Source organism: Heliangelus exortis, chromosome 5, assembly GCF_036169615.1.
Source record: "Heliangelus exortis chromosome 5, bHelExo1.hap1, whole genome shotgun sequence".
Classification (NCBI taxonomy): Eukaryota; Metazoa; Chordata; class Aves; order Apodiformes; family Trochilidae; genus Heliangelus; species Heliangelus exortis.
In genome coordinates, this window is record NC_092426.1 from 1,584,596 (window position 1) to 1,596,901 (window position 12,306).

The window sequence follows — 12,306 nt, forward strand, 5'->3', positions numbered from 1 at the left end:
ACTTTCAGTAAATAAAGCATCCTATGAAAAAAATTAGGGACATTATTCCTATTTTTTATGTAATTTTCACTTTGACTTGAACACTTTCATTCTCCCTGACATAATAACTGCTTTATCATAGCTTCTTTCTTTAGGGATTGAACTGTATTCTCCTGTTTTGAAAGTATTAGTTTGTCTAATTGTTTCTCACCACTTCATTTGAAAATAGAGCACAGCAATAAAAATAAGGACTAAGAATGTTTTATTAACCAGACATCCTAATAGGAACAGCATTTGCTATTCACAGCCATCTTCAGAAAATCACTTCTCCTAATTCCTCAGCCATCCCCTATGCAAATGCTTGGGAAATTAATGAGCTCATTAGAGGAGATGTTAGTGGAACAAGGACATTGGGGCTCACTTTGAAGGGGGGGGGAACAGGGAGATCATTAAAGTTTTGCCTTTCAAACAGAGTTGGGGAGATGTCTCCTCCTTTAGGGCAGCACACAGAGAACATGGGCATCAGGAGCACCTTGGGAGAACCTGGGGTAGCTAAAGAGCTCTGCTGGGGACCAGAGAAGCCTCCCTGAGCATCCCTGGGCTGCCTGCCTTAAAAAAAGAGAGGTTTGACCCCCCACTACAAGTGCAGATCCTTTTACAGCCAATCTCACAGTCTCAGCTCCAGGCAGCACAAGGAGCACTGGAAAAAACCTGGAGTAAGGAGTAAAGAGGAGGAGGATGATAACACAGGAGGACATCAGCCTCCTGGGGTTTTTTATTAGAAATTTCTGGAGGTATCTGGAGCCAAGAGAGCAGAACCCTGGGAGCTGCTGGCTCAGCATAAGTCCTCCCCAGCTTTTGTCCTGCTTGTAAAGGACAAACATGGTGAGAGGTCACCCATCCCCATGCCCAGCACCCCAGCACACCCCCTGGGCTGTCCCAGGCTGCAAAGACCCCACAGAGCAATGGAGCTCCAGCTCATTTCCACCACCAGAAAGGCCCCCAGGAAACATCTCACCAGCAGCCTTTACAGCTTCAAACTGAATTTAGAGCAGTGAAAATAAACTCCCAGAATGGCTACAGCTGGGGCCACATATTTCCTTCCTCCTGTGACAGCTCTGTCACACATGGGAAGCTCTGCCAAGCATTTCTGTCTTCCTCACCCTGTAAAAAAAAAGGCCCTGGATGGATGGGATGATTCCCAGGACAAAAGATGTGGCTGTGTGGCAGGGAGGATGTTTGCTCAGGAGGGAAATGGCTCTTGGGTGGCTGGAGGATGGTCCTGCTGGGCATGGTGGGGACCAAGCTCCAGGTGAGGAGCATCCCTGGCCACCAGTCCCACCAGCAGCTCGTTGCTGCTGTTTTGGGGTCATTCCTGGTGTCTGCATTGGTTGTCCTGATAGTCTGGGATGTGAGGTGAGTGCTGCCCTAATCAGAGCAGAGCCTGGTGCATCAATACTGCACTCACAGAAAACTGTCAGACCAAGCTTAGCAAGTGCTGCTGGAAATCTATGGACTTGGAATAACTCCCAGATGTTCAGGAAGCCTTTAGAGGTGGTGCTTCAGGAGATGGGTGAGGGGCTGTGGGAACTGGATTACAGTTGGACACGATGAGCTTGAAGGTTTTTTTCCAACCTTAGTGGTTCTATAAAGCCACCTAACAGGCTTTGGAGCTGCTTGAGCTCTGCCTCCTGGGGTATTTTCTCTTGTGGCTGCAGGTACTACAAATAAATGTTCCAATCCAGTGTAAGATGGTCCTCAAAGAGTCATCTTGTCAGCTTCAAGTCTCTCTTCAGTCAGTGGGGTGAAAGTGTGCTGCAAGTTCTCTTTGGCTTTGATATCTACAGTGGGATGAGAAGCACTTTGTGATGGGCTTTCTTTCTCATTTGGCTGATTCCAATGGAAATGTAGATGGCAAGGGGATATAGATATACTTTTTATGATTTATTGATTGATGTAGGCATCTGCTTTTAATCAGGTAAATCCTGCATCCTGCACTGGACTGCAGCACTTCAGGATCATAGGATTGTTTTGGTTGGCAAAGACCTCTGAGGTCATTAAGCCCAACTCTTAAGGCAGCACTGCCAAGGCCACCACTAAACCATGGCCCTCAGCACCACAAATTGTCCTCTCTAGGATGACACTTTTAATATAGGATCAGGAGATCTTTAGATCTCTGAAAACCAACCCTGAAGAAACTCGGAGCTCACCACAACCCCCAAGAACTCTTTGGCAGGGACACCCCACTAAAACAAGCTAAGAAGAGGACAGATTTATTTCCAGCCTACAGATCACTACAAGAAAAGGCAACAGATATTGGGAAATAGTAAAAGAGACATTAAAACAGCCCAAAGTTATTAAATTGTGAGGGCAAGTCAAAGAAAAGAATGAGCTTCATTTAGCTGCTGCCTGGACACTGCATCTGGGAGTCCATCAAAGTGCCTGGGAAATGGGACCTGGAGATGAGGACTTCCAGCATCCTTCTGAAAGATTCCTCAGCTCCTGCACAGGGGTGTTGCCAGAGCAAAGAGGAAGGAGTGGTTCTAATGATAAAATATTCAAAATTACAGTGATAATTGAATAGTTAATATGCTCATTTATTCAAATTCCATAAGCCTCAAAATAGCGATTTGAAGTGTTTTCATTTTTGCTCCATCAATTTCACATCACCTCTCACTTGGGCTCAAATAGCTGCTGAAGTCAGAGGATTACAAGACAGAAAATTAGATTTATCCTGGCCCAAACCAGGACACATAGAATCACAGAATGGTTTGGGTTGGGAGGGACCTTAAAGCTCCTCCATTGCCACCTCCTGCCATGGTCAGGGACACCTCCCACCAGCCCAGGTTGCTCCAAGCCCCATCCAACCTGGGCTGAGACACTGCCAGGGATGGGGCACAAACAACCTTTCCAGGCAACCTATTCCAAGTGTCTTAATAAGATTTAAGAGGAATGAGAGGCTCACCAAGCCTGTGACTCCTCAGCCCTGCTACAATTCCAGCCTTCTCCAACCTGCTGCTCTCCACTGAAGGTCCATGTGTTTGGTGTTCTGCTCAGAGATTCAGTGCCTGTAAAAAGCTTTCTTACAGAAAGCACCTTCTGCTCAAGAAGCATCCATTCCCTTCCCCTGAAAGCTGTTAAGATTGGTGCAGAACTGAAAAGTTAACAAAAAAAAAAAACCAACAAACAACCAAATAAAAACATGTTTTCCCTTTTAATGGCCTTGTTCCTCTTGTGACCAGAACAGTTTCCAGTCAAAGATTTTTCTCTGTCCAAAAGTAGAAGCTCAGGCAATAATGTGATCCCAAACGCTGGAGCTCTGAGGAAGAAAAACATCCCTCTGGCTTTCCAGGAGACTCCCAGTGCCTTGTGAGCACAAGTGAGGCAGAAGGGCTGAGTGCCAGAGGGCTGTTCAGGGGAAGGTTAATAGCAAACGGGGACCTATCAGCCCCAGAGCTCTGAGATTCATCTGGCACTGACTCAAATTGGATTTAAAAGCTTATACCAGACAGAGCTTGGTGAAGGATTCCAGCCTGGAGTCCTTTTGGTGAATGATTCCAGCCTGGAGCCCTTCTCCCAGGGAAGAATTTTAGCTCCAAGTGCAAAGTTTCAGCCAGTTACAGACCTGAGTGATGTTGGGGTCTGCAGAGGCTCCAGGGCAGAGGGGAAGAAGCTTCTGGAAGAGATTTCCCCCTCCTCTGGTGGCATAAAGAGATGGAGAGGGCTGTAAAGGAGGATGGATGAGCCTGAGCAGAAGGCAAGCCCAGCAGAAAGCTCTCAGCAGACTCCTCTTCATCTTTTCTCTTGCATTGATGGCTGAGGATCACTAAGTGCAGCTTAATGCCCAGCTGAAGAGGTAAAGAGCATCGACCCTGCTGGGCTTTGGATTCTTGGAGCAGTTCAGGGCAGGAGGATTCTGCTGAGTGTAAATATTTACCTGCCTATCTGTTCTCCTGAAAATGGAACAGGCAGCCTGGGTCTATCCTGCAGCCCTCCAGGGTCTTTTACTGCTCATCCAGAGGTTGTCTGTGAAACAAGAGGCCGGTGTAAAGATATTTTATACACAACGTGGAGGAAGGGTAAGTCAGGCAGCCAGAGAAGAAGTCTCTGGGGAGTGTGACAGTCCCCTCTGCTCACCCCCAGGGCCACCAGAGACACGAGTGGGCTGCAACCCACCCTTCCTGGGGGGAGCACCACAGCTCATAGAAACTGGAGTATTGGAAGGGTTGGAGAAGATGATCCTTGGGGTCCCCCCCAAGCTGGCAGTCTGTGATTCTGCCCACAGCATCTGCTCCCAAACCTGGGATCAGGGAAAAGACCTCCCCAGGCACAGGATAAATGAAGGGAAAAGTACTTCCAGCCTCTGGCACTGCTCAGTAGAATCTGACATGGGAGAAGCCTGGGAGAGAAGTTCAGCTCAGCTCTGAGGAACTCCAGGATGTGAATCCAGGCAGCAACCCCCCTGGCTCCCCCTGCCCTGCACTTCTGCTGGGCAAGGCCACACAACTTGCTCAGGGGAGGTGGAAGTCCACCCAACAACAGGGGTGGACAAATTTTTGATCTCCCGAGGGGAAAAAACCCCAAAACAATTAAAAATAGTCTCGTTTCTCACCTTAATCCCTGCCCTGCTGCACTCAGGTGTTTCTCTTCCCACCTCACCAGCAGATGCCTGAGGAATGATGTTGGTGAAGCTCCCTCCCTAGCAGGAAAATGAGAATAATTTGAAGAGAGAAATGAAAATTTGTGAGGGATGGATTTTTTTATTTTTTTTTTTTAACATCCCTGGCCATCAGAGTATGAAAGGGGAAGAACTCTCTTATTGTGTAATGAATCATGCCAAAATGATTGCTCCAAATTCGTACCAATAATAAAAATATTTAATCCTAGAAATGACAAACCCAACCTCATTCTCCTGCCTGGGATTCATGTGCACGTTTTGCATGGCTGAAGCTATTTGCTGAATTCAGCTTGAATTGGAAAAGAGCTCTGGCCACTCCATGATTGCATTCTTCTCAGAGATGAAATGATAAAATGAGGAAATAAAACCCATCCAGAAGGAGGGAGGAGCCCTGGACCCCAGCATGGAGTTTCTCTGGGGGGTGGTCAGGTGTGAAACCACTGCTGGATATCAGTACTACACATTCCAGTGTTATCATTTTATTTTAATTCCCATGGGGTTTTGTGTTGTAATTTCTTTTATTTTGTCTTTGCAGAGTGATGCTAAAGAGGAGCAGCTTCATGAAGCTTTTTTTGCCTAAATTGTGGGGGGAAAAATGCTTCAACAGTATCCAACTATGATTCTGATGGGATTTTCAGTGCTCAGGTAGCAAAAAAATAATAATACCAAACCCCCAGGGAGAGGAATCTGCACTTTCTTGGCCCCAAAGGCCCCTTTGGGACACATGGCCCCAGAGGGACCTCTGCTTCACCCTCATCAGTGAGGAAGATTCTTGTCCTGAATTTTTCATAGGACAAAGATGCTCTGAACCACAGCTCAAAAGAAATGCTGAAAGAAGGCTTTGGGATTTTGGAGTTTTCCTGTTTAATATGTTGGTTTTTTCCTGAGATCTCTCCTCTGATTCACCAGTCCTGCCTGGGCAACAGACCTGGAGAACTCCAAGTATTGAACATAAGATGGGACAACAACAGAGCTAAGGCATTTCTGTTAAAATCCCTATTTTCTTTCCTGCAGATCTCAAACCACCCCTGCCAATCCTCACTGTTCTCAACCTGATTCCCTCCTGAAGAAGCTTTGCCTCTTCCTCCTAAAACAGAGAGCAGTGAAAAACGTGTCCCCAGAACTGAGATTCCCAGAGACACTTCTGCCAGGAAAGTGTGCAAATCCCCCCAAAATGTCACCTAACCCCATCAGGCTGGATGGGAAAGCACCATCTCACACCACCACCACGCCCCATGGGTCTCACAGCAACACCCAGAGGTGGGGTTTTGAATCCCTTGGCTAAATGCAAATCTTTTTTTTCAAGAGGATGGCATCTGGAGGATGAGCTGTGCCTTTGAGGGAATTTCAGAGATCAGGTAGGAAGAGCTGTTGTCAGTCACCACCTGGAGTTGGTGCTTGTTGTCAGAGTATTGCAGAGTTCTGAGCCCAGCACAAGAAGGACATGGAGCTGTAGGAACAGGTCCAGAGCAGATCCAGGATGATCCGAGGCTGGGAAAGCTCTGCTATGGGAACAGGATGAGTGTTGGGGTTGTTCAGACTCCAAGGAGACCTTAGAGCACCTCCCAGTACTTAAAAGGGTCTTGTAAGAAACCTGGGGACAAGGTTTTTGCCTGTAGCAGCAGGACAAGGGGTGATGGTTTTAAACTGAAAGAGGGAAAATGAAGAGTGGATACGAGGAAGAAAATTTTTACCCTGAGGGTGGTGAAACACCAGCACAAGTTGCCCAGAGAGGTGGGAAGTGCCCTGATATCCAAGGTCAGGATGGGCAGAACACTGAGCAACCTGGTCTGGCTGAAGATGTCCCTGCTCAAGGTGGCTTTCAAAGGTCTCTTCCTACCCAAATCTTTTTATTATTCTATGGTTCTATGAAATCATGTGATTTCTTACTTGGGACTTTCCCCAGGAACACCAGGCTGGGAGAGGAGATACTTAGAAACTGGCTGATGATTATCAGTCTGCTTCAGAGCAGCCCTCAGGCTCTATTTTTCTCTCCATAAGGACTTCCATGGGGAATATCTTGGATTGATATTTGATTAGGCAATGGTTGATTGTAGAGGAAATCAAGCATTACAAATCCTCCTGCTCCTGGGTGAGGATGGTGACCAGGATATCCATTATTGTTATTTGTGAGCATGGTCCTGTTGTGCTATTACTCCCCTTAGAACAACAGAAAAAATACAGCTCTTGACCTCTATTTCTTACACTTTTGATGTACAGCACAAGAGAGCAAGAAAGGGTGGGAAAAGGAATAGACAGGTCATTATCAATATTAATAAATTTGGAATAGATCTGTCTTCCAAAGCTTGTGCTGATGTACTACAATGCTTCCTTTTGACTTTAAAAGTATTTTCTTTGGAGCTTTGTATCCCTGAATGGATCCAGGCACACTTCTGAGTACTCTGAATAATAACAGCTAATAATAGCCAGATTGAAAAGCTCTGCAAAAGGGGAAAAGCATCTCATTGTGTTCACTCCTCATCAGGTATTATTAGAATATGCCACTGATAATGCAAGAAAAGATCTTCAGCTACAGAGGAGATGAAACAAACCTGGATGTGAAAGAATGAGCATAATTCCAAATGCTTACAGTGTGCTGGAGCCTCACACAACACCACAGGGAGCAACACCTGGGAAGTGGTTCTGCTGAAGAAAGCAGAAGTTGGGGCCATCCCCAGAACCCTGAAGGAGTTCTGGGCTCACACCTTGCTCAGACCTGCACTGCCATTTGCTTTCTGGGGTCCTGAAGAGAAATAAGAGCTGTGGGAGGACAGAGGTGAGGAAGAGGCACTCCTGGAGCCTTGCACATCCATGGAAGAGCAGTTCCATGTGGCTGTGGCTGTGCAGAAGGGGAGAGCAGTTTGGCAACGATGCTCTGAGGGTTTGGCAATGATGCCCTGAGGTCACCTGCCTGGTCCCAGCAGTCAGCACTCAACAGTGTTGAGATAGAGACCACGGAATGGACACTCCACAACAGACCCTGCATGTCCCTGCAGCAGGTTTAAGTGCTCAATATTTTTCAGGGCCTGGAGCCTCAGTGCAGTGCCAGCTCCCTCTGCCTCTGTCACCATCACTCGTTCATCAATCTGGAAAAGCTTCTCCTTGGCAAGGAACACGAGGAGACCACTAAGGCTCCTACAATATGTTTCTAGGTGGGTAGCATTGAGCTCCATCTCTGGCAGTGGAATGAGACAGGCACCCCCTGCTAATGACCTTCATTACATATTAATTCTCTCTACATTTGAAGCAGACACAGCATTTAAACCTGTCACTCACTTTCTCCTTCCTCCAGTTCTCTTTCCAGCAGAAAGGGGCTCTCTGTGGCAGCCACAACTTCCTTCCCTTCTCCTCCTGCCCCCTCCACATCCCCCCTACTTCTCCTCTCCATCCCCCAAAGCTTTGGAAGTGCAACTTTAACTCTTGAACCCTCCCAGCCTGAATATGCACTTGGAGTTCATTTCAGAGAAAGTTGCTCGTGGAGGAGAGTTCCCCCATTCTGGAAAATTTCCTGATCAGAAATTCAAATGAAGATGTATTTATTCATTCAGACACTCAGGCATGGAAATCTCTGCACTTTGAGTACAAACACAAAGATGTTTTTTATTTTAATCTCTCTTCTGCAAATTAACATAGTCGTATAGTTTTCAAAATTAAAAAACTCAAAAGGATTAAACCCAACTGGCAAACACAGCTTGGAAATCATTTTGTGTCCCAAATATTAAGATTACTAAACACAGATGAAAGAGGCAATTCCAGAAGAAATTTCTGTTCCTTCACAACTAGATAAGCCTTAGCTCTATGTGCATGCAAAAATGTAATATGATTTATTTTCCAACAGGCAAAACTACTGTATATTGCTCTAGGTCACGGATCACTGTGACTGGAGCATAAATAAAACTCCAGGGGCTCACAGGCTGATGATGGCTGTAATTATTGATTAATTCTGCTTTAGAAAGCTCAAAAAACAAGTCCATCTTGAAATGGACCACGACATAACTCCTCTTTCATTGCAGGAAACTGAAATGTACCCTTCATTGGAACTGCCTGAGGGTTTTCAGGCATGCCAAGGGATAAATGTCATCTCTGGCAGGGGGGGAGGTAAAATTAATACCTCCAAATTTTGGAGAGAATTTCAGGAAGGATTATATTAAAAAGAAAAAAGAAAAACAGAAGAAAAGAAAGCAAACGCAAGCAGGTTTTCTAACCTGAACACAGAGAGGGGGTTCTTGTGGGTTTTAGAGGAAAACACTCCTGTTTCCCACACTCTTTTTATAGTGATTCTAATTTCATCCTTGTGTATTAATAGCACCTGGGGGAAGCTCCCAGCTGGGTTTTTAGCACCACACAGACATCCAGGCAAGGCTGACCCCTGTCCCATAGGCTCAGCAACCCACAATTAACATGAGGGGTTCTTTTCACTTCCATTCTAACCTGGTGAAAAATCAGTTGTATGACAGATCACATCATCTCCTTTGACTCAATGGATCGATTTCAGTTCAGAATCTTTTGCTTTTAGAGAAAATTAATCAATGTATCCATGCTGGGAATATTGCACATCCACGTGAACTATGCTGCAATGACTGGCAAGAGATGAAAAAGATTGCCTTTAAACTGATATTATAGGTAGAATGTGTCTAAAATGTCTAAAAATCTGTCTAAAATCTGCCAGATCACTGGTGTCATTGAGAACCAGCTCTAGGCTCATTGAGGTTAGGGGGTTTGGACCAGGTTTTGTCATCAGTTAGCTTTGGCATCTCTCTTCTACTCTCATGAAGTTTGGAGAGGTTTACAGTGGTCACTTTCTAATCTTTGACCCTTCAGCATCCCTTGGAGACCACGTTCAAAGTGTGGTCAGGTTTGGAAAAGTCGTTTGGAAAAAGTCAGAAAATTGACTTGTTCTTCTCCTTAACTCCTACCTGTGAGATACAAAAACTAATACACTGGTATCATCTTCTTTTCTCTGTACACAAGAATATATGGAAAGCAAAGAATAACCCCTAAAGCAAGGATCCAGGACAAACTCTTGGCTCTTGGCAGTGTGAATGTATTCAAGGCTTTAGATATGTCAATTATTTCTGTAATCAGCCCAGTTTTCCATCACCACTCAGACTTCTCACATTGGTCCCTCCAGGAACATGGGTTGCTCTGATTTATTTTTATTATTCATTAGAATTACTTACTTGGGAGGCTTTTCTTCTTCAGCTTCACATTTTCACCATCTTCAGTTCCTGACTGCTCCCCAGGTGCTGCCTCGATGCGCTCTTGGAGGTCCCAGGGGTTTGCAGAGTCACTCAGATCACTTCTGGCCGAGGCAGTAAGAAGAAGATTTTGAAAGCAAGTGCAGAAGAAAACGCAGATAAAGATTTTTAAATATTTACAGCATCCTGCTTTGTGTACAGGGGATCCAGAAGGTGGGAACTGAACTTTGGAAAAGAGTGAGGAGCTAAAAGCAGAGCTCAGAGGAGTGGTGTGATCTTTACCTCTTTGCCCCCACACCATGGCAAACCCAATCATTCTCCTTTGGAATATGTTTTACAGGAAGAAGCTGCTACAATCAACTCTATCACCTCTACCTTGTCCATGATGGATAAACCATAACCTTCTGAGTGTCACTCAAGGAACCAGTTTCCTGTGAGCCAAACAACGCCAGAGCACACACATCCGTGCTCAGCCTGAGCATGGGAACACTAAATAATTGACCCATTTTGCCTTCCTCGAGCTGAGCTGCTCCATTTCTCAGCTTGCCAGAGGCTCAGCTCCATGCTTCAGTGTGGCTGGCAAGCCTGTTCCATCAGGAGAGGATGGAGCACCCCATCCAGCCATCTGCCAGGACTCGTTTCTCCCTGGCTTTGTCTTTGCAAGCAGACACCAGGGTCCGCCCAGTCCTGGGTGTGCTCAGCACCCTGCAGATGCTCTTGGCTGACATTTTCCTCTCCAGCTTGTTTCGTGGGACAGGGGGAGCATTATTCCTGTCCTTCTCCAAAGACATCCAAGGCAGCAGATTGACTCATCAGCATGGAGCAGCAGCTATCTGGAGGGCACCTTCCTGCGGTCTGCTGAAAGTCGTGGGGTTGTCAGGATTTTAGCTGTAGTTTGGAAGGAGATGGCAGGAGGAGATGGACAGACCTGGGAGTCTGGATTGCCAGGAAGCTGAACATGAGCCAGCAGTGTGCCCAGGTGGCCAAGAAGGCCAATGGCATCCTGGGCTGGCTCAGGAACAGCGTGGCCAGCAGGTCCAGGGAAGGGATTCTGCCCCTGTGCTCAGCCCTGGGGAGGCCACAGCTTGAGTCCTGTGTCCAGTTCTGGGCCCCTCAGCTCAGGAAGGAGATTGAGGTGCTGGAGCAGGTCCAGAGAAGAGCAAGGAGGCTGGGAAGGGATCCAGCACAAGTCCTGTGAGGAAGGGCTGAGGGAGCTGGGGGTGTTGAGGCTGGAGAAGAGGAGGCTCAGGGGAGACCTCATCACTCTCTCCAACTCCCTGAAAGGAGGTTGGAGCCAGGGGGGGGTTGGGCTCTTTTCCCAGGCAACTCTCAGCAAGACAAGAGGGCACAAGAGGTCTCAAGTTGTGCCAGGGGAGGTTTAGGTTGGACATTAGAAAGAATTTCTTTCTGGAGAGGGTGCTCAGCCATTGGAATGGGCTGCCCAGGGAAGGGGTGGATTCTCCATCCCTGGAGATATTTCAAAAGAGCCTGGATGTGGCACTCAGTGCCATGGGCTGGGAACCACGGGGGGAGTGGATCAAGGGTTGGACTTGAGGATCTCAGAGCTCCTTTCCAACCCAAATGATTCTGGGATTCTGTGACCAGCAGGGACAGAAGCATTACCAGGAGTGGGACCCACACCTTCTGTTGTGAGGGTTAATGGTGGCTTTCCCTGCCCCAGCTGTGCTGATGACCAGGGGAGGGATGAGCAGTACAGAGCAGAGCACTGTGTCTGCTTGTTCGTGTTGCAGTGGGGCTGAAGGTGAGCAGGGAAAGTGTTCCCTGAGTACTGGAGATCTCAGAGGGAAAGCACTGGTGTTTGAGAGCAGCTACTCCTGGTGCCTTCTGGATAGCTCAGCCAAGCATGCTGAGGTCTCTTTTAAGAAAACCCACTATGGGCTCCTTTTCTGGCTGGGGAAGAAGTTGTGTGTTCTCCATAGATTTGTCCTTCCCTGGAGGAAGTGCTTTCCTGTAGCAGGAATGAAACAGTGTGCAAAGGGCTGTGCTTTTCCATGCTTTATTGGTAGCATTTCATCATGCTGTATCATGGGCTCCCTGGGCAGGTTACTGCTTCCATCTTTATGTCATCACCCTCCCTGGGAAGCCAGGACCAGGCATGGCCTCTGATGCTGAGGCTTTTTTACTTTTTGAGTCAAGACTTCAAACCCCCCCATGACAGATGTGTCCACGTAACTACCCAGTATCTCACCCAGGCCACCACATTTTAATATATAAGTCCTTATTGTTATCATTATTATTGGTATTTGGGTTTTTTTTTTTTAATTTTGATGTATAGGTCTCCCCCCCAAAAAAGCAAGAAGCAAACCAAACCCAAAATGCCAAGTCAGAAAACTCAAGTTTCTAAACTAAGGGGAGTTGCTCCACAACCAACCCCCTCGAAAACAAAATCAGGTGCTATGGTGTTTGAATAAAATATGAGAAATCTGGCCC